Source organism: Balaenoptera acutorostrata, chromosome 5 (genome assembly GCF_949987535.1).
Source record: "Balaenoptera acutorostrata chromosome 5, mBalAcu1.1, whole genome shotgun sequence".
Taxonomy (NCBI): domain Eukaryota; kingdom Metazoa; phylum Chordata; class Mammalia; order Artiodactyla; family Balaenopteridae; genus Balaenoptera; species Balaenoptera acutorostrata.
The window spans coordinates 36,573,421-36,598,550 of NC_080068.1; the positions used below are offsets into that span (position 1 = coordinate 36,573,421).

The 25,130-nt window shown below is 39.2% G+C and overlaps 1 protein-coding gene and 1 pseudogene across 1 annotated transcript in view; one reads left to right on the forward strand and one right to left on the reverse strand.

The window, feature by feature from the left end:
* Positions 1-25,130, reverse strand: part of DCHS2 (dachsous cadherin-related 2) — a 309,593-nt gene that overhangs the window by 183,946 nt on the left and 100,517 nt on the right. The window lies entirely within an intron of this gene.
* On the forward strand, positions 21,935-22,377 carry LOC103004967 (prothymosin alpha-like; annotated as a pseudogene).

Here is a 25,130-nt window from a genome sequence, read left to right on the forward strand (position 1 = left end):
AACTGGTATGTTTATACACAATGGGACATTATTCACCATGGGAAAGAAGAAAATCCTGTCATGTGTCACAACATGGGTGGACCTTGAGGGCATTATGCTAAGTGAGATAAGTCAGACAAAGACAAATACTCCATGGTATCACTTATAGGTAGATCTTTAAAAAAAGAGTCAAACTCATAGATAAAGATAGTAGACAAATGTTTGCCTGGGGTGGGAGAAAGAGGGAGAAGCTGGTAAAAGGGTACAAAATTTCAGCTATAAGATGAATAAGGTCTGAGGATCCAACATAAAACGTAGTGACTACAGCTGATAACACTGTACTGTATAATTGAAATTTGCTAAGAGACAATTTTTTTGCCCAAATTTTCATAGAGATAGTTTTATTGAAACAATATTATGAAAAAGAAGTTGAGCATCAAAAATACAAAACCTAAAAACAATTGTATTTTTAGGTATTTGCCATCCATTTATTCAGCTTTTTGAGAGTGCATCTTCTAGTACTTCATTCTTGAAGACCCACTAAGCTCAGATGTATAAGAGTTACAAGGCCTAGGTTATTACTGATCGCTGAAGCAGGCGTCTGCAAACTTTATCTGTAAAGGGACAGATAATAAATATTTCAGGTTTTGCAGCCCATAAGGCCTCTTTTACTCAACTTTGCCATTTTAGCACGAAAGAGCCACAGACAACATGTAAATGAATGGCTTTGTTCCAATAAAAGTTTTATTTATAAACACCAAATTTGATTTTCATAACATTTTCACTTATCACAAAATATTATTTCTCTTTTTTTTCAAACATTTAAAAATATAAAAATGTTCTTAGCTCACAGGTGCTATAAAAACAGGCAACAGACCAGCTCTGTTCCATCTGCCATAGTTTGTCAATCCCCAATCTAAAGCATAGGGAGAAATCTTCTCTTAGAAAAATTGTCAGTGCTTCAGGCCCAAGAGAGTAACTTTGAAGTGACTTCAGTCTAAAGTGTATCAGGGGCTCATTTGAGATCATGTATTTGAGCTGGTTTTAATTGCAAGTTTACTCTCCATTCATTGCTGCCTCTATGTTGTATTCCTACAGTAAAGCTAAGTTATAAAAGAGAAAGAGAAGCAGCAGCAGCAGAGGAAGAAGAAGAACCAAATGATTTTATTTCAGGGCCCAACCAATGCTTTCGCCCAGTTAAATTTTTATATTATGCCTTTATAATGCTTGTCATTAGAAAAACTAAAACTAAAAATATTATCTACTTTTTGAAGCTCCTTTTAAACTTAACTGTAAACACACACACACACACACATACACACACACAGTCACTCAAATCTAGCAAAATTTAAAACCCCAAACCCTCCAATGTACCGATGCTAAAGAGAGTCAAAAAAAAGTGAGAGGAATAGAGTCACCCAGCCCCACAGCCCACGGAAGTGCTCCTCCCAGGGCTCTTTTCTACCAATGACACTGTTTTCATGAGGTCGAATCTTCCAACACAGGTAAGATACTCATCCTTAAAAGAACACTTAACTGATATTTATGGCGTAAAAATTAGGTTGCCAGTAGCTGATCTGCTGATTGGTATGCTCAAAATCCTACTTGCCTTTGAGTTATTAACTAGTTTCAGTGGTCTGGTTTAGGTATTTGATATTATTAATAGTCTTGTGGCAAAAGAACAGATAGAAATACTGGTAGCAATGTTATGTAAGTGGTTGACACAATACTAACGTTCAAAAAATCAACTCACTTCGACTCCCTCTTGTGAGAACACCAGAATCACAACTAGCTGCTGGACAATCATCAACAGGAAGACACTGGAACTCACCAAAAAGGATACCCCACATCCAAAGACAAAGGAGAAGCCACAATGAGACGGTAGGAGGGGCACAATCACAGTAAAATCAAATCCCATAACTGCTGTGTGGGTGACTCACAGACTGGAGAACACTGATACCACAGAAGTCCACTCACCAGAGTGAAGGTTCTGAGCCCCAATTCAGGCTTCCCAACCTGGGGGTCTGGCAACGGGAGGGGGAATTCCTAGAGAATCAGACTTTGAAGGCTAGTGGGATTTGATTGTAGGATTTTGACAGGACTGGGGGAAACAGAGACTCCACTCTTGGAGGGCACACACAAAGTAGTGTGCACATCGGGAACCAGGGAAAGGAGCAGTGACCACATAGGAGACTGAACCAGACCTACCTGCTAGTGTTGGAGGGTCTCCTGCAGAGGCTGGGGGGGCTGTGACTCACCATGGGGACAAGGACACTGACAGCAGAAGTTGTGGGAAGTACTCCTTGGTGTGAGCCCTTCCAGAGTCTGTCATTAGCCCCACCAAAGAGCCCAGGTAGGCTCCAGTGTTGGGTTGCCTCAGGCCAAACAACCAAAAGGGAGGGAACCCAGCCTCACCCATCAGCAGTCAAGTGGGTTAAAGTTTTACTGAGCTCTGCCCACCAGAGCAACAGCCCTACCAACCACCAGTCCCTCCCATCAGGAAACTTGCACAAGCCTCTTAGATAGCCTCATCCACCAGAGGGCAGACAGCAGAAGCAAGAAAAACTACAATCCTGCAGCCTGTGGAACAAAAACCACATTCACAGAAAGAAAGACAAGATGAAAAGGCAGAGGGCTATGTACCAGATGAAGGAACAAGAGAAAACCCCAGAAAAACAACTAAATGAAGTGGAGATAGGCAACCTTCCAGAAAAAGAATTCAGAATAATGATAGTGAAGATGATCCAGGACCATGGAAAAAGAATGGAGGCAAAGATCGAGAAGATGCAAGAAATGTTTAACAAAAACCTAGAAGAATTATAAAACAAACAAACAGAGATGAACAATACAATAACTGAAATGAAAACTACACTAGAAGGAATCTATAGCAGAATAACTGAGGCAGAAGAACGGATAAGTGACCTGGAAGACAGAATGGTGGAATTCACTGCTGTGGAACAGACTAAAGAAAAAAGAATGAAAAGAAATGAAGACAGACTAAGAGACCTCTGGGACAACATTAAACGCAACAACGTTCGCATTATAGGGGTCCCAGAAGGAGAAGAGAGAGAGAAAGGACCAGAGAAAATATTTGAAGAGATTATAGTTGAAAACTTCCCTAACATGGGAAAGGAAATAGCCACCCAAGTCCAGGAAGCACAGCGAGGCCCATACAGGAAAAACCTAAGGAGAAAAATGCCGAGACACATAGTAATCAAATTGGCAAAAATTAAAGACAAAGAACAATTATTGAAAGCAGCAAGGGAAAAACGACAAATAACATACAAGGGAACTCCCATAATGTTAACAGCTGATTTCTCAGCAGAAGCTATACAAGCCAGAAGGGAGTGGCACGATATACTTAAAGAGATGAAAGGGAAGAATGTACAACCCAAATTACTCTACCTGGCAATGATCTCATTCTGATTCGATCAAGAAATCAAAAGCTTTACAGACAAGGAAAAGCTAAGAGAATTCAGCACCACCAAACCAGCTCTACAACAAATGCTAAAGGAACTTCTCTAAGTGGGAAACACAAGGGAAGAAAAGGACCTACAAAAGCAAACCCAAAGCAATTAAGAAAATGGTCATAGGAACATACATATTGATAATTACCTTAAACGTGAATGGATTAAATGCTCCAACCAAGAGACACAGGCTTGCTGAATGGATACAAAAACAAGACCCATATATATGCTATCTACAAGAGACCCACTTCAGACCTAGGGACACATACAGACTGAAAGTGAGGGGATGGAAAAAGATATTCCATACAAATGGAAATCAAAAGAAAGCTGGAGTAGCAACACTCATATCAGATAAAATAGACTTTAAAATAAAGAATGTTACAAGAGACAAGGAAGGACACTACATAATGATCAAGGGATCAATCCAAGAAGAAGATATAACAATTATAAAGATATATGCACCCAACATAGGAGCACCTCAATACATAAGGCAACTGCTAACAGCTATAAAAGAGGAAATCAACAGTAACACAATAATAGTGGGGGACTTTAACACCTCACTTACACCAATGGACAGATCATCCAAAATGAAAATAAATAAGGAAACAGAAGCTTTAAATGACACAATAGACCAGATAGATTTAGTTGATATTTATAGGACATTCCCTCCAAAACCAGCAGATTACAATTTCTTCTCAAGTGAGCATGGAACAATCTCCAGGATAGATCACATCTTGGGTCACAAATGAAGCCTCAGTAAATTTAAGAAAATTGAAAACATATCAAGCATCTTTTCTGACCACAACACTATGAGATTAGAAATCAATTACAGGGAAAAAAACGTAAAAAACACAAATACATGGAGGCTTAACAATACGTTACTAAATAACCAAGAGATCACTAAAGAAATTAAAGAGGAAATCCAAGAATACCTAGAGACAAATGACAATGGAAACACGATGATCCAAAACAGCAACAGCTGGGATGGGATGCAGCAACAGCAGTTCTAAGAGAGAAGTTTATAGTTATACAAGCCTACCTCAAGAAACAAGAAAAATCTCAAATAAACAATCTAACCTTACACCTGAAGGAACTAGAGAAAGAAGAACAAACAAAACCCAAGGTTAGCAGAAGGAAAGAAATCTTAAAGATCAGAGCAGAAATAAATGAAACAGAAACAAAGAAAACAATAGCAAAGATCAATAAAACTAAAATTGGGAGGAGGAATCAGACTCCCTGACTTCAGACTATACTACAAAGCTACAGTAATCAAGACAATACGGTACTGGCACAAAAACAGAAACATATATCCATGGAACAAGATAAAAAGCCCAGAGATAAACCCACCCACCTATGATCAACTAATCTATGACAAAGGAGACAAGGATATACAATGGAGAAAAGACAGTCTCTTCAATAAGTGGTACTGGGAAAACTGGATAGCTACATGTAAAAGAATGAAATTAGAACACTCCCTAATACCATATACAAAAATAAACTCAAAATGGATTAGAGACCTAAATGTAAGACTGGACACTATAAAACTCTTAGAGGAAAACATAGGAAGAACACTCTTTGACATAAATCACAGCAAGATCTTTTCTGATCCACCTCCTAGAGTAATGGAAATAAAAACAAAAATAAACAAATGGGATCTAATGAAACTTCAAAGCTTTTGCACAGCAAAGGAAACCATAAACAAGACGAAAAGACAACCCTCAGAATGGGAGAAAATATTTGCAAATGAATCAACGGACAAAGGATTAATCTCCAAAATATATAAACAGCTCATGCAGCTCAATATTAAAAAAAAAACAAACAACCTAATCCAAAAATGGGCAGAAGCAAAAGGGAAGGATCAGAGAATTACTGGGGCTGAGTTTTCAAGAAGAGATAAGGTGCTGAGGGAAGAGAGGAAGAGTTAAAAAGACTGCCAGACTAGGGCAAAAGAATACTTCTTCAAGAGAAAGGCCACACGCAAATGGGAATGAAAGCCCGAGCCAGAGCAGGGCAGAGGGGCAGCGAGGCTGGGAGTACCACGCCTGACTTCCCAACCCTGTCAACTCCATCATGGGCTGCACTGCACACAAGAATCTAAAATACAAAGGAGACCATACACGTTTGGGGGCTCCATCCAGAGGAAGAAAATCAGATACGACTTTCCCTGCCATCACCTGCACTCCTTCAATGTGAGCAGCAGGAGATGAAGGTGATGGGCCACATGGTACCACCTGGCCCACTGAAAGGTTAGGCTTATTTCCTTTTGACCAGTTTCTTAATTCAAGATAGAAGACCATTGTGCTGAGTTACAGCAACGTTACTATTTCCAGAGAAAATAAAAATCTGAAGAATATACCCCCCAAACTCCTAACAGGTGTTCTCTCTTGGGATGCAATCATGGCAAACATTCACTTTTTAAATGATATGTTTTTGTAAACAGTGTTTTCTATTGAGCCTGCTTTACTCCACGTGTGTGTGTGTGTGTGTGTGTGTGTGTGTGTGTGTGTGTGTTTGTACTCATATATATATGAAGCTTCCATGTTGTATGATTTTTAAGGGCCACCTTTGCCCCACTCCACCCATACAGGACACCCTGAAAGTCTGAAAAGTCTAGGAAGGGGAATTGGTTGCTGGGTTTTTTTTAAAGGATCCACATTTAGCTGGGATGAAGTGAGAGAGTAGCACTGACATATATACACTACCAAATGTAAAATGGATGGCTAGTGGGAAGCTGCTGCATAGCACAGGGAGATCAGCTCGGTGCTCTGTGACCACCTAGAGGGGTGGGATAGGGAGGGTGGGAGGGAGGCTCAAGAGGGAGGGGATATGGGGATATATGTACATATATATAGCTGATTCACTTTTGCTGTACAGCAGAAACTAACACAACATTGTAAAGCAATTATACTCCAATAAAGTTTTTTTTTAAAAAGAGGATCCACGTTTAAGCATCTCATCCTCTTTGGGGAACGAGTATCATCACTTCGAATCATGTGACTTTTATCTTGTAGTTGTACCTCTCCTATATATGTTTTGTAAAACAAAGGAGTACCCTAAATTTATGCACAGAGGTCTTTTATATCTGAAGGGTGTACTTTCAGATATAAACACAAACAGGTACACGCTAAACTCAAGGGGGACCCATGGATTTGAAAAATCCTAATGAAAAGACAAATAGTGGGAAGGCAAAGTGGGGAAATCCACACTATAAACTTAAGGCTGTGAGTTCCATTACAGACTCCAACTTGCTGATTTCATACCGGGAAAAGCATCATAACCACAGCTGGCAAATGTTAAGGTTTGAAAATTTAGACGCCTTAGCAGCTTTGCTTTCCTGGAGGAAAAAGAAGGTAGTGCAGGTACATGTAATGGAAGCACGGGCTGCACTGCTTTGCCTCCCTGCTCCCAATACAGACACATTTACAGAACGGTGTATTATCGTTAAGCACACTGTTTAGGGGATTTCCTATTACATTTCTGTGTTCCCTCTGTAAAGAACTACAGGAGAAAGATTCCCCAAGGCTTTAGTTCCAGGAAAGTCAATGCTTCTTCTCCTGAACAGGAGGAATGTATCTACATGAATCCTGTCACTACGGGAATAGTTCCAGCCTTAACGCATGTGCGTGATCCTGCAGATTCTATTACCATGTGCTAAATTCTTCCTAGCTTAATCTTACTGTGCTGCTTCCCTTATCTTTTGCCCTGATTTCCTTAGTTTTATTTTCATCTTTGTGAATCTTGTGTAGTTTTATTAGCAGCTTCATATTATATTTTTAATTAGGTGGAGTACAAAATACATTAACTTAATCAATATACACCCACAGATGTGTGCACTTGTGATGCACATGCCCATACACTGTTCTATACTATGTCAGCTAAAGATTCTTGGTCCTCAGAATGCCATCTAAGGGACCCAGCTGAAGTCCTTAAATAGCGCTTCCTCAAATAGTCTTCACATCTATCCTCATAGCCCCCTGGACTGCCACATCATTGATCACCCTTGTGGTCTGTCCTCCCCCACGGAACAAAAGCTCTTCATGGACAGGGACCATTTCCATCTTGTTCTCTGATATTTCCCACTGCCCAGCAGGGTGTTTGGTGCAGCCAAGCACTCAATAAAGCTCCCTGTTCTAATGGAAAGTTTCTGCTCATTGACCATGTTCTATTTGTACACTCAGAAGCTTATCTTTTTTTTAATTTTTATTTTATTTATTTTTTTATACAGCAGGTTCTTATTAGTTATCCATTTTATACATATTAGTGTATATATGTCAATACCAATCTCCCAATTCATCAAGCTTATCAAATTTAAATGATGACTTAAAGCATTTCCAAAGCACAAGCAAATTTTCTTTCCAATGCAGAGTAGCTATAGGACTTTTACATAAAGTAACTCAAGGAAGGGTTTTCTTGGAAAGAACTCAAACATCCTTAGTGGAGAAAAGCAGCCAAGTTAAGAAGGAAAGTGAAAGAATAAATAAGAAGACAAAGAGAAATTAAGGTAATAAGAGTTGCTAAGGAAGGAGAAGAAAGAGCACCTAAGGAGAAAACACTACAGTTTATTAACTAAACGTTTCTTTATGTGTTAATAGTACGTTAACATTTTCAATATGTTTTCACTTGACTTAAAAAATTGAGGAGTTATTCAAGGGAAGAATTCTTAATACCATTTTATAGGTTAGAAAATTGAGTGAGGTAACATTTGTCGTTTTGTGGTTATAATGCATCTTGAGTTTGGGAGAAGAAATTGAGCATAACCAGCTGAGGCCTCTCTGGGATTTTCTTTTCAGATTTGGTCAGCCTTAACTTGAACCCTTTCTCAAATATAAATTCTGTGTCTGTCCTGTTCAATACTTTATCCTCAGCATGTAGAAGAGTAGCTGGCCCATTATAGGTACTTAATAAATATGGAAAAAGGGAAGGAAGAAAAGAAGAAAAGAAAGGAAGGAGGGAGGGAGGGAAGGAAGGAAATAGTGAGGGAAGGAAAGAAGGAAGGAAGGGAGGGAGGGAGGGAGGGAGGAAGGAAGGAAGGAAGGAAGGAAGGAAGGAAGGAAGGAAATAACCAATTGAATAGCCCCTGCTGTCTGCCACATAGTAAGAGGCCTTCTCCTGCAAGAGAGGCCTTGAGTTACCCAGTGATTCCCATGCCTGTTTGGTAATTCTAATTAACAAACCCAGCTGGCCACTAGTCTAAAAGAACATTCTCTAATCAGCTTTAAAGGTAATAGTGATGAGATTATGATCCCATCACTACTGACTCCTGAGATCTCTTAATTGGCTCTGAACTCAGGAAGGGAATGAGTTCCCAATGCCAACAGTTGCATTCAAAGTTTCCAGTGTCCCTAACTCGCTTTTACAAATTATTTTCTCTTGTTTCACTCTTAGTGTCTGTGTTCCTGTCAAAATACACAGTCCCCCATTTCACACATGGTGTTTCACGGTGCTCTCTCTGCTTGGAATTCCTTCCCTCCCTTCACTTCAGTATGATCAAATCCTACTCAGAATTCATTCATTTATTTGAATGCAAAGGCCCAAATGCAATAGCTACACCCACCAAGAATTGCTGTCCACACCTGTCCCCGGACAACACAGCCACTCCATGCAGCTCCCCTGCAGGTGCACACACAGGCACAGTCACAGTCACACAGGGCAGTCTAGAGGTGACAGCTGAAGCCAATCTGGGCTGGGGGTTAACAATTGGCATTCTGAGTCCAGATTTGAGAAGACCATGACTGCCTGGCCCATATCCCATCCCCGGCTGATGCCTGAGTGTGTGCACATGTGTGCGAATGTGTGTCTCTCCCTGCTTTTCTGTCTTCCAACAATTTCAATGACTTGCTACCTCTTCCCTGATGTACTGAGCTGAAGTAATCTTTCCTTCCCCTGAATTCCCATAGAATTTCATTCTTATAATACTGACCATTCCTTATTTGATTTATTTGTATGTCGTAAACCTTCCTGCCATCACTCCTTTAAACAGGATCTCAAGGAATTGGAAGGAACTGGGGAGCCTAAGAAAAGAGGAAGGTGTCCTTGGTGAAATTAATAGTCTGAACAAAAAAATAAGAGACATGACTGTCTAACCCAGGTCATCATGGATGGAGGAGCCTCAGAGGCAGGTTGTATAAGCCAAGAGTAGACAAGGACATTGCACTATGAAGCAGGACATGCAATCAAATGTGTCCTTTATTCTAATGACAATGGAGAGTCCCTAAAAGTTGGAATAGGGAGGGGACATAAATAGTTATCTGACTGAACATTTATTAGGCAAAAGTATCTTACTTATTTGTCAAATCCTATTTCACCACACATATAATTTGGGTTAGGACTTAATAACTGGGTATCTTCTCTATTTCTGTTCTCAACCTCTTTTGTAAATTAAGCCAAAAATTTGAAATAAGGGCTGTCTAAGTCTAGGAAACCTAGTCTACATTCAAGAAGAAAGCTCATTTGTACTCCTGAAAATGGCCCAACTTAGGACATGAGCTCTACTTAAATAAAATATTGCATCACATATCATGTAAGAAGTTCACTTACATTTCTTAGGCTCCTTACCAAATACGACTTGCTTTTTCACAAAACTGTGACACCCTTTAATCCCATGATGCTGTGTCTTCTGCTTTTCTAGACAACTGTCCCTTCTTGGCGGCCAGGCTTTACCCTGCTCTTTAAGCCCGACTGGGCCATACAGTCCGAGTTTTACCCACTTCACAATTAACACTCTCAAGGACAGACAACGCGTTTACTTCTTACAAGAGGTTTCCTTTTAAAAACTGCATTTGCTGAGACTTGGATTTCACCTCTGCCGATGAATTCTGTAGTCCTGCTTTCACAGCAACAGCATCTCAAAATGAGGAGATGGGGGAGCAGGCTGGGAGGCATTTTCCCTTCTCTCATTCACAAGAAAATGAAGAATGAAAACCTGGCACATTATCTCAGAATATGTGCTCATCTTTCAGCTGGATAAAGTAGAACTATGTAGAAGGGATGCAAGGGGAGAGACTGGAGATATTTTTTTTTTAAAGTGTTTCTGAGTAGACCAAGGACCAAGCCCAAAAAGGAGGTGAGGATGGGTGTAGAAGTAGAGATGCTTTGGGTTTTGTTTTTGCTTTGGGAAGAGAAGTCCCATCTGATATATGTTTACCTTCTATCCTTTTATAAAATTTAATTTTTTGAATTAAAATTGTATCTATTTAAGGTGTGCAACATGATGTTTTGATATACATACATCTAGTGAAATGATTAACATAGTTAAGTAATTAACATACCCATCTCCTTATTTGTTACCTGTGTGTGTGTGTGTGTGTGTGGTGAGAGCACCAAATATCTACTCTCTTAGAAAATGTTCACTATACAATTCAGTATTATGAACTATGGTCATCACGTTGTACATTAGATCTCTAGAACTTATTCATCCCACATAACTGAAACTTTCTACCCTTTGACCAACATCTCCCCATTTCCCCTACTTCCCTGCTCCTGATAACCCACTGTTTTACATTTTGTATTCAACTTTTTTAGATTCTACATACAAGCGAGGTCATGCAGTATTTTTCTTTCCATGTTTGGCTAATTTCACTTAGAATAACATCCTCCAGGTTTATCCATGTTGTCATGAATGGCAGGATCTCCTGTTTTAAGGCTGAATAATTCAAAATCTATGTCCTTACAAAGATTTATACTGTGATCAATGGATATTTATTGATTTGATTTTAATTTCATTTAAATAAGGAATTACATATGGTACATTTTCTCCATGCCCTGTAAGAATAGGGGCACTAAATAGGATTTTGAATCCTGGATTCATCATTTACTGATTGTGTTAAGTGGGAATAACAGCCACTTCCCAGGGTGAAGATTCAATGAAATAATGTACAGAAAGTGCCCAATGCCTGACACGTAATAAGCACTCAATAAAAATTATTATTCCCAGTTCTCATTTTCCTGCCCACCTTCCTGTTCTTACCCATCACAACTCCAGCCCTTCCAATGTCACACTGAGGTAGTTCTCAACAACTACGCTGAAATACATCATTGCAGGGCTCAGCAATGAGGCATGTCTCAGATAATGTGCTTATGATATAGGATAACTTCCAAAGTTCTTGAATAATTTTTAGAAAATAAATGTTATTATTTTTTATTCAGGTTTAGTTAATTTACAATGTTGTGTTAGTTTCAAGTGTACAACAAAGTGATTCAGTTATACATATATATATATATATATATATATATATATATATTCTTTTTCAGATTCTTTTCCATTTTAGGTTATTACAAGATATTGAATATAGTTCCCTGTGCTATAGAGTAGGTCCTTGTTGTTTATCTATTTTATATATAGTAGTGTGTATATGTTAATCTCAAACTCCTAATTTATCTCTCTGCCCTCTCCCTACCCCACCTCACTATCCCCTTTGGTAACCATAAGTTTGTTTTCTATGCCTGTGAGTCTATTTCTGTGGAAAATAAATGTTACTCGACGTCTATCCTTATCAGGCTATCCCCAGGATAATGTCACTCTTAGTCATTCTCATTCCAGTAAGCTCCCAAGTAGGACCCTTCCTCTCAAACTGACTGCCAGCCCCAATCACTAAAGTCATATACAGGCACGTTTCAGAACCTCGGAGATACTGGGGTTCAATTCCAGATCATGGCAATAAACTGAATATCACAATAAAGTGAGTCACACAATTTTTTTGGTTTCCCAGTGCATATAAAAGTTATGTTTACAATATACTATAGTCTTTAAGTGTGCAATAGCATTAGGCATATAAAATGTACATACCTTAATTTAAAAATACTTTATTGCTAAAAAATGCTAACCATCATCTGAGCCTTCACTGAGTCATAATCTTTTTGCAATAATAACAACAAAGATTATCAGTGAATAACGATCACTGTAATGAAATATAATAATAATGAAAAGGTCTGAAATATTGTGAGAATTACCAAAATGTGACACGGAGACACAAAATAAGCAAATGCTGTGAAAAAAGGCATTGATAGACTTGCTTGACACAGGGCTGCCACAAACCTTTAATTCATAAAAAATGCAATATCTGCAAAAAGCAATAAACGTATGCCTGTAAATTTACTAGATGAAGACATTCAGTTCTCCATTCCTACTCAAAGCTAAGGCCTAAGTCTAGTTTTGCATACTCAAAAACTCAACTCACTAAGGTATTCTACTTAACAGAGGTCTTTCATTATAGGTGTGCACACCTCAGAGCAGCACATTAGCAGAGGCTTTAGAAAGACTTTTTCCTTTAACCTGATCAAATTCTTAGGACCTCACTCCCACTCCAACCTCCTTCTCACTAGTTGAGGGGAAATAGGAAACAGACTTATTTTACACTTTATCAGCAAAAGCCCTCAGTGTTTGTGGCTTTTTTTCCATGCCTCCAAATCATCATCTTAAGAGGAGATCTGGAGTTTCATGAAAGATTTCATGATATCTGTGTGAGAACTGGAGAACTGGAAACAGAAACTGAGCTGTAAATGCTGGATTGTCATGCCTGAAAGCAATTTCCATTTTCCATTCTGGATTGATTTTAAAATATGGTATCATTCCCAGAGCTGTTAAGAATAATTCAGCTTCTACCTTCCCACCCTTCCCCTTGCTCTTAATCCTTCCCTCAAAGCAGATGGCATGCAAGATTTTAACATTAAAATCTGCCAAGAAACATGAAAAACTAGTAAACAAATCTGTAAATAGTTAGAAATATTTTATGGAAATATATTTTTTAAGCACTCTGCATTTAGGGGGGAAAGCCCATTATTTGAGACATGTCTCATGGCTGTACAATGACGTATTGGGGAGTGAGGTTGAGAACTACTGAGTCACAGTGTTGTGATGGCTAAGGACAGGAAGGCGGGCAGGAAAATGAGAACTGGGAACAATAATAACTGTCTTGTGGAGTGCTTACTCATAAATGAACATTTTGTTTTCATTTGGAGTTCTTTATTTTCCAAGAAAATAAAAAAATCACACTAGATGGGGAAATGGGTTGAGTGTAAGATGCAAATTCAAGGCCAACAGAGGGGGTTGGAGGCAAAGGGATTCATATACCAAAGTTGAATCCATAACTAATATAGGTCTTTAGTGGCTGAGCAGTAAACAGACTAAATTCCAGCTGTGTCCAGAATGTTCTCCTGAGGTTTTTGAAGCTCTGAGTTGTTTCACAACAGTCAGGGGAACCTAGGGGTCCCCCTGGAAACAAAGGAACAGAGAGGGAATTCCAAACTGCTGTGAACAAGCTGCAAGAGACTATAAATCCACAGCACAGGGTGCTTCAGCCTGTACAAGCAACCAAGAAGAAATCACCAGGATTTTCATTTATAAAGCACAGGTAAAATTTCCCTTTAAAGTGACTAGGCTCTCAGGACTATCCCTTACCATTTGATGACAGAAGGCTCACTGCAGAACCTCCTTCAAAGGCCCTTTTTACCCAGGAAATCAGAGATTTACACTACACTCCTCAGTACCCACACCCCATGCCATGGGGGTGTTGTGTTCTATGGTAGTTAAACAAGAGAGTTGAAATCGCTTGGGCATGCCACCTGAAACCCTTAGTTTCAGTATGGTCACACTTTCAAAAGAACACCAATCTATTGCAAAAGCCAAGAAGAATAACAGAGCTCTTCAGGTTTTCTTAAAGGGATGACCAGAGTCTTCACACTGCTTCCAACAGACAGAATTCCCTAAACATCCTTCTTGGACAGCTTTGCCTTCCCCCAAGTTTTATACTCAGGATAGCTACGATATCCCTCCCTCTCTCCCAGCTCTGTTGTGGTCTCATTCACGTCTTCCTCTACCTGCAGCCACCGTCATTCTCTGCCCAGACCCCAACTTGCTCCCAACTTGTGAGCTGCCGACTACATCCAGCTTCAGAAAATGAAATGGCGTCCATACCCTTACCTTAAGCTTTTATCCTTCATTTTTTTAAATTACAGTAAAAGTTATATTCCCTGATATGTGTCAATCTTAAGGTATAGTTAGATGAGTTTTGGCTAATATATATGTACATACTGCATATATATTAGTATACATAGTATTTCATGGTTTACATTTATATATTTAGGGTATATATATATATATATATATATATATGTGTGTGTGTGTGTGTGTGTGTGTGTGTGTGTGTCTGCATAACCAACACATGATTCAAAATACAGAATATTTAAGTCACCCCAGAAATTTTCCTCACTCCTCCACCCAGTTACTTTCCACCCCATAAGCAACAACCATTCTAATTTCTATTGCCACAGACTCATTTTATTAGCTCATTGACTTCACATAAATAAAATATCAATAATATATGTGCTATTTTGTGTCTAGTTTGACTCAACATAGGGGTTTTGAAATTCATCCGTAGTGTTTCATGTTTCAACAGATCATTCTTTTATACTGCTGGATAGTGTTATATTAAATCCATATAGCACAATTCATTACCCATAAACATGTGTGTTGTTTCCAGTTTGGGGCTACTGTGAAAGAAGCTGCTATGAACATTCTTGTACGTGGCTGTTTACCCACTTTTCTTGGGTAAAAATCTAGGCATGGAATTGCGGGGTCATGGATAAGTGTATATTTAACTTCCTAAGAAACTACCAAACACTTTCCCTCAAAGTATTTTCCCAGCAACACGTGAGAGTACCAGCTGCCCCACATCCTTGTCAACATTGATGAAGTCTTTTTAATTTTATCCATTCTAGTGTTTGTAAAATCTTCATTTCCTTGATGATCAATGCCGTTGAACATTTTTCCATGAATTTATTGAATATAAATACATCTTTTTTTGTGAAGTGTCTGTTTAGGTATTTTGCCCATTTTATTGACTTTGATATTTTATTATTGATTATAGCAATTTGGCAAATATATTCTCCCAATATGTACCTTACTTTTTCATTTTCTTAATGGTATCTTTTGATGAGCAGAACTTTTTAATTTTTATGAAGTTCAATTTTACCAGTTTGTTTTTTTTATTTATGGTTTGGGCTTTTCTTGTCCTCTCTGAGACATCTCTTCCTACTCAAGAGTGCAAAGACATTATCCTGTGTTTTCTTCTAGAAGTTTGAAAGTTTTAGCTTTTACATTTCAGTCTACAAGCAACTTCAAATTAATTTTGTGTATGGTATGAGAATATGGTCAACTTTCTGCCTATACAGATATCCAATCACTTCACAATTATTTATTGAAAAGACTTTCTTTTCACCATTGAATTGCCCTGTTATCTTTGTCAAAAATCAACAGTGAAGATCTCTTCTTGGACTCCAATTCTGTTCCACCAGTTTGTCTGTCTTTATGCCAGTACAGCACTCTCTTGATTACCATAGCTTTATACAAAGTCTTGAATCAGTTAGGGTAAGTCTTTCAACTTTTTTTTGAAAAATGTTTGGCTATTCCAGATCCTTTGTATTACAATACAGATTTTACAATCAACTTGCAACTATTATCAGATAAGTCTGTTGGAATGTTTATTGGGACTAAGATAAAGCTATAGATCAATTTGAGAAGTTTTATCTTAAAAGTATTAAGTATACCAGTCTATGAACATTATATGTCTTTCTATTGATTTACATCATCTTTGTTTTCTCTCAGCAAAGTTTTGTAGTTTTCACTGTACAGGTCCTACACATCTTTTATTAAATTTATTCCTAAGTATCTTCTTTTTGATATGGTTTAAAAATTATATTTTTAAAAATTTCATTTACTACTCTTTGCTGCAAATATGTAGAAAAACAATTGCTTTTTGTATATTTACCTTATATCCTAATATTTTGCTAAAATCACTTACTAGTAAACTTTTATAGATTTCTTAGGGTCTTCTACATAAACATCTATGAATAAGACTTTTTACCTCATCCTGTCCAATCTTTTTTTATTTATTTTTCTTGCCTTATTGTTCCAGTAAGGACCTTCATAGCACAGTATCAAATAGAAGTGGTGAAAATAAGCATTCTTGCCTCTTTTATGATCTTAGGGGGAAATCATTGTCTCTCGTCATTACGTATGAAGTTAGCTGTAACTTTCTCATTGATGCCCTTTATCAAGTCCCATTTCCAGTTTGTTGACAGCAGTTTATTATAACCTTGAATAAGTGCTGAATTTTGTCAAACATGTTTTCTGTGTTTACTGAGATAATAAAGTTTTCATTTTTTTCTGTTAATGTGGCTAATTACATGGATTTTCAAATGTTGAACAACCTTGTATTCCTGGGATGAGCCCCACTTGGCTTTATTATCCTTTTCATACATCATTGGATTTCTCTAATATATTGTTGAAGATTTTTGTGTCTATGTTTATGGAAGATACTGGTTGTAATTTCGTTTATTGATAATGTCTTGATCAGGTTTTAATGTCAGAATTATCATGGGCTCATAACATGAGTTGGAAAACATTCCCTCACCCTCTGTTTTTTGGGTTTACGTGAGATTGGTATTAATTCTTTCTCAACTGTCTGATAGAATTCACCCATAATACCATCTGAGCCTGGAGATTTTTATTTTGAGGAAGAGAGGTGGATAGTTATTATAAATTCTATTTCTTCATTAGATATAGAGCTACGGAGGTTGTTCATTTCTTTTTGTGACAGTTTTGTAAAGTTGGTTATTTGTCCATTTCATAGAGGTTATTGAATTTATGGACATGAAGTTTTGCATAGTATCTTTTTAACATTTGTAGGGTCTGTAATAATATCCTTATTTTCATTCCTATTATTGATAATTCTTTTTTTCTTGATTACTCTTGCTAGGGGATAATTTTTATTAATCTTTTCAATTCTTTCATTTGGTAATTTTCTCTAATATTTATGTTCTACTTTATGAAATTCTGCTTTTCTCTTTATATTGTAACTCCCTTCTTCTATGTACTACTTTGCTCTATCTTATACCTTTCTTCTTTAATAGTTATGGAAACATTTCCCTCTAATAACTGCTTTAACTGCAACCCACAAATTTTAATGTTGTATTTTTATCATCATTCAGTTCAAAATATTTTCTAATTTTTTTCAATTTCTTCATTGATTTATGGATTATTTAGAAGAGTGTTACTTAATTTCAAATATTTGGGGTTTTTTTTTCCCTAGAAATGCTTTTGTTATTGATTTCTTTTTTTTTTTTTTTTTAAGATTTATTTATTATTTATTTATTTTATTTATTTTTGGCTATGTTGGTTCTTAGCTGCAGCACGCAGGATCTTCGTTGAGGCATGCGGGATCTTTTGTTGCAGTGCACGGGCTTCTCTCTAGTTGCGGCACACGGGCTTCTCTCTAGTTGTGGCATGTGGGTTTTCTCTTCTCTAGTTGTGGCGCACAGGCTCCAGAGTGTTTAGGCTCTGTAGCTTGAGGCACGCAGGCTCTCTAGCTGAGGTGCACGGATTCAGTAGTTTGGGCATGCAGGCTTAGTTGCTCTGCGGCATGTGGGATCTTAGTTCCCTGACCAGAGGTCAAACCCACGTCCCCTGCATCATAAGGCAGATTCTTTACCACTGGACCACCAGGGAAGTCCCTGATTTCTAACTTAATTTCACTGTGGTCAGAGAACATATAGTCTCTATGCTTTCAATCTTCTAATTGTGTTGAGATTTATTTATGACCCAGTATTCAATCTATGATGTTAAACACTCCAAGTGTACTTGAAAATAATGTATGTTCTGCAATTGCTAGATAAAGGGTCTATAAATGGCAGCTATGTCCAGTGGAGGAGAGTTGTTTAAATTTATGTGCTCTTTTTTTTTTTTTTTTTTTTTCTGCTTGGTCCATCAATTACTAAGAAGGGCTGTTAAAATCTCTGACTTACCTATTTTACTATTTCTTCATTTAGTTCTGTCAGATTTTGCCTCAGGTATTTTGAAACTCTGTTACTAGATACATGCACATTTAGGATGATTATGTCTTCATGCTTAACTGTCCTTTTATCATCATGAAATGTCCTCCTTGATCTGTGACAGTTTTTGTTTACTTCATCTGAAAAGACAAAGCCACACCAGCTTTCTTATGCTTATTATATGTAGAGTTTACCTGTTGTTCCCTGGTGTATAATGTGTTTCCCCCTCCCTCCTCTGGCCACTTTCATGACTTTCTCCTTATCTTTAGTTTCTAGCAGTTTGATGATGATATATCTAAGCATATATCTCTTTTTATTTACCCTGCTTGGGATTTGCTGATATTCTTAGATATGCACGATGATGTTTGTCTCCAAAGCTGGGGACTTTTTAGCCCTATGTCTTCAAATATATATATTTTTGTGTTGCCCCATTCACTCTCTTCTCCCTCAGGAACTCCAATTATGTGTATGATAGATTATATTGTCCCAGAGGTCTCTAGGCTCTGTTCATTTTTTAAAAATCTTTTTTCTTTCTATTCATCAGAATGAACTTTTTATTTAAGATATTGTTTCAGATATTGTTTTTCACTTCTAGAGTTTCCATGTAGATCATGTTTATAGCTTCTATTTTTTTTGTTGTTGTTGTTGACATTCCCACATGTTCCATCATTAAGACCAACCCTTCCTTTAAGTCCTTAAACATAGTTATAATAGTTTGTTTAGTCCTTATCTGCTAAATTTAACCTCTGGGTCATCTTGGGTCCATTTCTCTGGGTCATATTTTCTGGCCCTTCAGGTGTTTGGCAAGTTTTATTATATTGTACACTGGGAATTATATATGACACATTGTAAAGAGCCTGAATTATGTTGTCTTCCTTTAAAGAGTTGGCATGTGTTCTTAGGGTATGGCCCTTTCTTGAGGGAATGGTTCTTATTCCTAGGATGTGGACTCTCTGTGATCTCAAGTGAATGCCCATGTTGTTCAGTGGGGTTTCCCCACCTCTGCGGTGGAACTCCCTCCAGCATCTCCTGGCACTGGGCAAACTCAGGTTTCTCATCATGGGCTTTCCTCTCCCCAGTTACACCTCACAGGAGGTGTATGTGCACAGCCCAGGCCTGGGCCACAGACCTCGGATAAACACCCACACAGATTTTGGGGTCCCCTCGGAGCAATTTCCTCTTCTCCAGCCCCTCTATCCACAAAGTTCAGCAGCGCCAAACCCCGATTCCTGCCTCTCAGCTCAGCAAGACCACTGTTTTCTCAGGCTCCCCCTCACTTCTCCACAGTCAGGAAAGATCCCTGAACCCAAGAGCCAGGGCAAACAAGGGCTCCTGTCCTGTGCTTCTCTGCTCTGCCTGTTGTCTAACACCTGCAAACAGCTGCCTCATCTATTCTGTCTGTTCCATAGCTGTTTATGGTGGGAGGATTACTCTGTTGTGGTCGGAAGTGCAAATGATAGCCCTCAGTGTTTTTCTTGTGAGAACCAGCCCGGCCCAGGAATGTTAATAACTAAATGCCTTCATCTCATTACATCTTACTCCAAGAAGACTTTTTAGAGTCCTGACAAATCTGCTACATTGTCTTCTCTCTGAGGAGTTCTGTGTTACACTTACTTGTGGCTAGGGAATCTCTTCTGACTTTCCAGAGAGATCCCACCTTCCTTTTTTCCTTTTGCTCTTGTGTTTGGGCACCATCACCAGTTTCCCAACTGCACATGATTGCACATGCCGAAGTTCCTCCTAACACCCTCTGGAGCTGAGGGATCAGTGGCTGTCTTGGAAAGGAAGCAGTCAGCATCAGATTCCAATCTTCCTCTCCTCTAGGGTCTGCATCTCTCACAAGAGAAGAAAGATGCCAGGTCCACCTAGTCCTTTCCCTTGTGAATGCAGCTGGACACCAAACTCTGCCAGAAGAGTGGAGGTGCCCACTCCACAGTCTTAGGCAGTTCTGAGACTGTCCAACACATACTGGGGTTTGGGATGAGCCAGAGAACAAGTGGTCACAGAAGTCCCCTTTCTGACAATAAGGGGAGGACAAAATACACACTAAACTGCCCAAATTCTGGGCCTGAGGGGCTTTTGCTTAGAATCAAGAGTTCTTTACCTCCTTCCCCACTATGGGAACTTTCTCACTTATTACAGATCTGACTTTAGGAAGCTGAGTCATATCTACCTTAATTTCTGGTTCAAAAAGGATCTCATATCTGGTCTCTGTTAATCTGATTCAAGAAGGCTACTGAGTTTTCCTCCTTTTTTTTTTTTTTTTTTTTACTGTCAACCCCAATCTGCTTCACCGAGAGCAAAAACTCAGGCCTCACAGGTGTGTGGAGAAGCAGAGGTTATGCAGTAAGTGAACTACGACCGCCTCTAGCATGGACCTAGTGCAAGCAGACACTCCAAACTGAATACACACAGAAAACCTCTCTCTCTTTCTTGTTGACAAGCAGCTAAAAAAAGTCCAGTGGGGAGGGGGAACTGGATGAAGGCAGTCAAAAAGTACAAACTTCCAGTTATAAGATACATCAGTACTAGGGATGTACAACATAATAAATATAATTACCACTGCTGAATGCTATATGTAAAAGTTGTTAAGAGAACAAATCCTGAGTTCTCATTACAAGAAAAAAAAATTTTCTATTTCTTTAATTTTATACCTATGTGAGATGATGGATGCTCACTAAATGTACTGTGAGAATCACTTCACGATGTATGTAAATCAGATCAAGATGCTGTACACCTCAAGCTTATACAGTGCTGTGCGTCAATTATATCTCAATAAAACTGGAAGAAGAAAAATGTCTCAGGAGTGCTCTGTCCTTCCACATGCTTGTTTTAAAGCAGAAACACAGTCCACCCCAGCAGAGAGGTCCTGGTAGCTTTGGTCGGAGGCTAAGAGCACAGACACGGACAGTCCCTGTCTATGTCCGTGAGATCCTCTGCACAAACTGAGTCTCTCTCCCCTGGTCTTTTGTGCATGCTTCCTTTCTCTGGGGTCTGGAAGAAAGCTGGCTGTACCAGTGCTTGCACAGGCTGCCTAATTGCAAGCTCCACAGGAAAGGCCCTAGAAGAACCACTTTCTGTTGCTGGTACAGGGCAAAAGCCTGTCTCCAAGCATCCCCATGACCACATCCTGCATTTTCTCCTTCCTCCGGACCCCGTCACTCCCCCATCTCCTTCCAAAAGCTAGTTTCTGAAACTGGACCCTGCCTGCAGCTCCTCCCTCCTACCCCCAGTACAGTCCATCTCTCACCCTCAGACCACCCGTGTCACAGGCAGGACCTCTGGGGTCTGCTCAACAGTATCTCTCACTCCATATGGATTTGATCTGGAATTAATCTTGGCAAGCAAGTTGAAAGATGAGAAAGTTAACACTCATATAACCTTAAGAGTAACTTCTCAAATACCTAGATTGCAGGATTTTAGCAGTAAAAATGCAAATTTAAAACACCCCTTTAATGTGTGAAACACATTCTTTAAAACCACATTAATAATATCTCACTTGGACTGGCTGCTCTGAAAAGCCATCTTTGCATTGTTCCCTTGTCCGGCTCCCCACGCGCCTCCGCTGCCTCCGCCGCGGACTCCGGCATCTTGATCGCCAGAGTCGTCGAACTCCTGCTTTCTTTTTGATCCGCTGCATCGGATCACCGGCGGGCCCCATCATGTCAGACGCGGCCGTGGACACCAGCTCCGAAATCACCACCAAGGACTTAAAAGAGAAGGAAGTTGTGGAGGAGGCGGAGAATGGAAGATAGGCACCTGCTCATGGAAATGCTAATGAGGCAAATGGAGAGCAGGAGGCCGACACTGAGGTAGATGAAGAAGAGGAGGAAGGGGGGAGGAGGAGGAGGAGGAGGAAGGTGATGGTGAGGAAGAGGATGGAGATGAAGATGATGACACTGAGGCAGCTCCAGACAAGCGGGCAGCTGAATATGATGAGAATGATGATGTTGACACCGAGAAGCTGAAGACCGATAAGGAGGACTGGACAGCAAAAAAGGAAAAGTTAAACTTAAAAGGCCACCGTGACCTATTCACCCTCCACTTCCCGTCTCAGAATCTAAACGTGGTCACCTTCGAGTAGAGAGTACCGCCTGCCCGCCCGCCCACTTAGGGCAGCGTCACACGCTCTCTCCACCACCCAACCAAAACCACAACGCGAATTTGCAACAGGGGAGAAAAAAAGAACCAAAACTTCCAAGGCCCTGCTTTTTTTCTTAAAGTACTTTAAAAAGGAAAATTTGTTTGTATTTTTTATTTACATTTTATATTTTTGTACATATTGTTAGGGGGTCAGCCATTTTTAATGATCTCGGATGACCAAACCAGCTTTCGGAGCGTTCTCTGTCCTACTTCTGACTTTACTTGTGGTGTGACCATGTTCATTATAATCTCAAAGGAGAAAAAAAAAAAAACTTGTAAAAAAAGCAAAAACAACAACAACAAAACAATATTATTTCGAGCATTCCCATAACACTTTTTGTGTATATACTTAGCTGTACCATAAGTAGTTGATTTGTATGAGAAGGTTAAAAAAGCCAGATAAAAGGTTTCTTTTTTTTCTTTTTTTGTCTATGAAGTTGCTGTTTATTTATTTATTTTTTTGGCCTGTTTGATGTATGTGTGAAACAATGTTGTCCAACAATAAACCAGAATTATATTTTGCTGAGTTGTTCTAACAAAATAATAATAATAATAATAATAATAATAATAATAATAATAATAATATCTCATTTGCAACGCAACGATTACTCCAGTTTAAATATTACTACGGTGCCTGAGCTATGTTTAATGAACAAATTTGATAAGACTAGCACTAAAACTCTATCCAGGTTTCTTGAGGAAAAACTTCCATAGGAGACCAATTTACAATTCATATATGTTGGGTAGGGAAAATGCAATATACTGGCCTTTCCTAATATATAGGCCATCACCATTTTTGTACACAACTTCATTTCTTTAAACGAGCCTAAGGTTAAAAAGAGAAGACTTAAGAGTTATAAGGAAAATTCAGTTTCTAAAGAGTTGTTTTTAAAAGCACAAAATAGCTCATTATGAATCATGGAGCTCTCTTTTTCCAAATGAATTCTGTCTTGTCAACACTGGAAGTGAAGAGAAACCGCAGCAAGCCTCTAAAGGAACATCTCTCTGAGTACAGAGAAGGAAGTCAGCTCCCTTCCCTCCGCTGGAAAGAAACCATGCTCCACCCTCCTTAGATCTCAGCCTGCCCTGGAGCGGAGCCTGGGGGTGCTTCCCTCCCCAGGCCTGCTGCCTCTTGCAGCTCCCTGCCTTCACGTCGCTGCATGAAGTTTCCACCTGCCTGGCTGCCTGTGAATTGAGATCTGGAATCCCAGAAAGGGGGGAAGCAGGGGCAATGCTGCCACGGAGAGGAAGGAACTCACTTGGGCCCCAAATTCAATCTGTATGGGTCTGTCACTGCAAAGAGCTTCCTCTTACACTAGTTAAATTTAAAATCTTAGGCACACTTGATATGCACTAGGTTGTCAGTCAATTTAATATTTCAGCAAATGGATGCTTCTTTTAAAACAGTCCAACACACCTTTGTAGGGCCAAAATGTGGAAGATCATTTCAATAATCCCTTCTCCTAAATCTTTAATGCATTCCTCATAAGACAAACCAAGTCCTCTGAAAATAAGGACAGTGTCTGGTATATAAAAATGTTCAATACATGTTAGCTATTACTATTAGGATCCTGCTGAATCACTGGAACCATCTGGAATGATAAAATTGAAACTGAGCTCCCTGAGTAAGAACACGGTCTTGTTCAATACAGGGCCTTATTACAACTGTGTATAAACTGTAGATGCTCAATAAATGCTTGTCAAAAGGCACACAGGTAAGGAGGAAGGGGGAAGGGAAAGGAAGAGAGGGAGGGAGAAAGGCAGCAAGCTAGTACCTACCAATGCGATTTCTATACTGAGTGGAAGTTGAGAAGGAAGTAGGTTTATTTTAAGTACAAGTCTATGAGTCTAAAAGGATTGTAGAATCATCCAATCACTTTAGCCAAATTGTTCCTAAAACATGTCTTATCTCTGCACTTTGGCCCATGACGTTTTACAGTCCTGGAATGTTCACTTCCTCTTTCCCAACAATGAACACTCTACTCATTCCTTAAGCTCAAATGCAATTACCCTCACTCCATGCAGTGTTTCATCTTCCAGAGTAGAAGCAATCCCTTCCTCTTCTCAAATATAAGTGTTACAGTGTATAAGACTTTTATTACCGATAACCAGTTTTATGTTGCTAGTTATGTTTTCATAAACTTACTTTGGATCATTTCAAATAAACTGTAAGTGCCTTTGAGGCAGAATCAATATGACATTTGAGATCACCAACCATTGTATATAATGTTCCATTTCCCTCTGGCTCTGGATGTCTTCCCTGATCCTCGAGACCCACACTGTCCACGTTTTTCCCCCCTGCTCTGTTCCCTGGAAGGCTGACCTGTATGGACTACATCATCCAGCTCCCTCGCCACATGACTTCCAGTGGGTTAGGCCAGTGGGGAGCCTGTGAGGTGGACAACTTACTTCCTCAGTTCCATCCCCAGAGAGACCCAAGGGCTGGCTGAGGCCCACACTGAAGTTCAGAGCCTCTGTACAGCGGCCCTCTCCACCTGGTCCTCTCCATCCTTCAGGGAACTGGGTCCTCCAATTCAGGGTTTGCCTCTGTTCCCAGCCTTAAAGCACTGTATTAATTTCTGAGGTTTCCTTACTCATCTCCTGCCCATATCTTTATAAATAGAACTTTTATTAAACTTTTCTCAGTTATAATTTAAGTACACCTCTGTTTCTTGCTGAGACCCTGATAAATACCTCTGCTTTATTTTTCTTTTC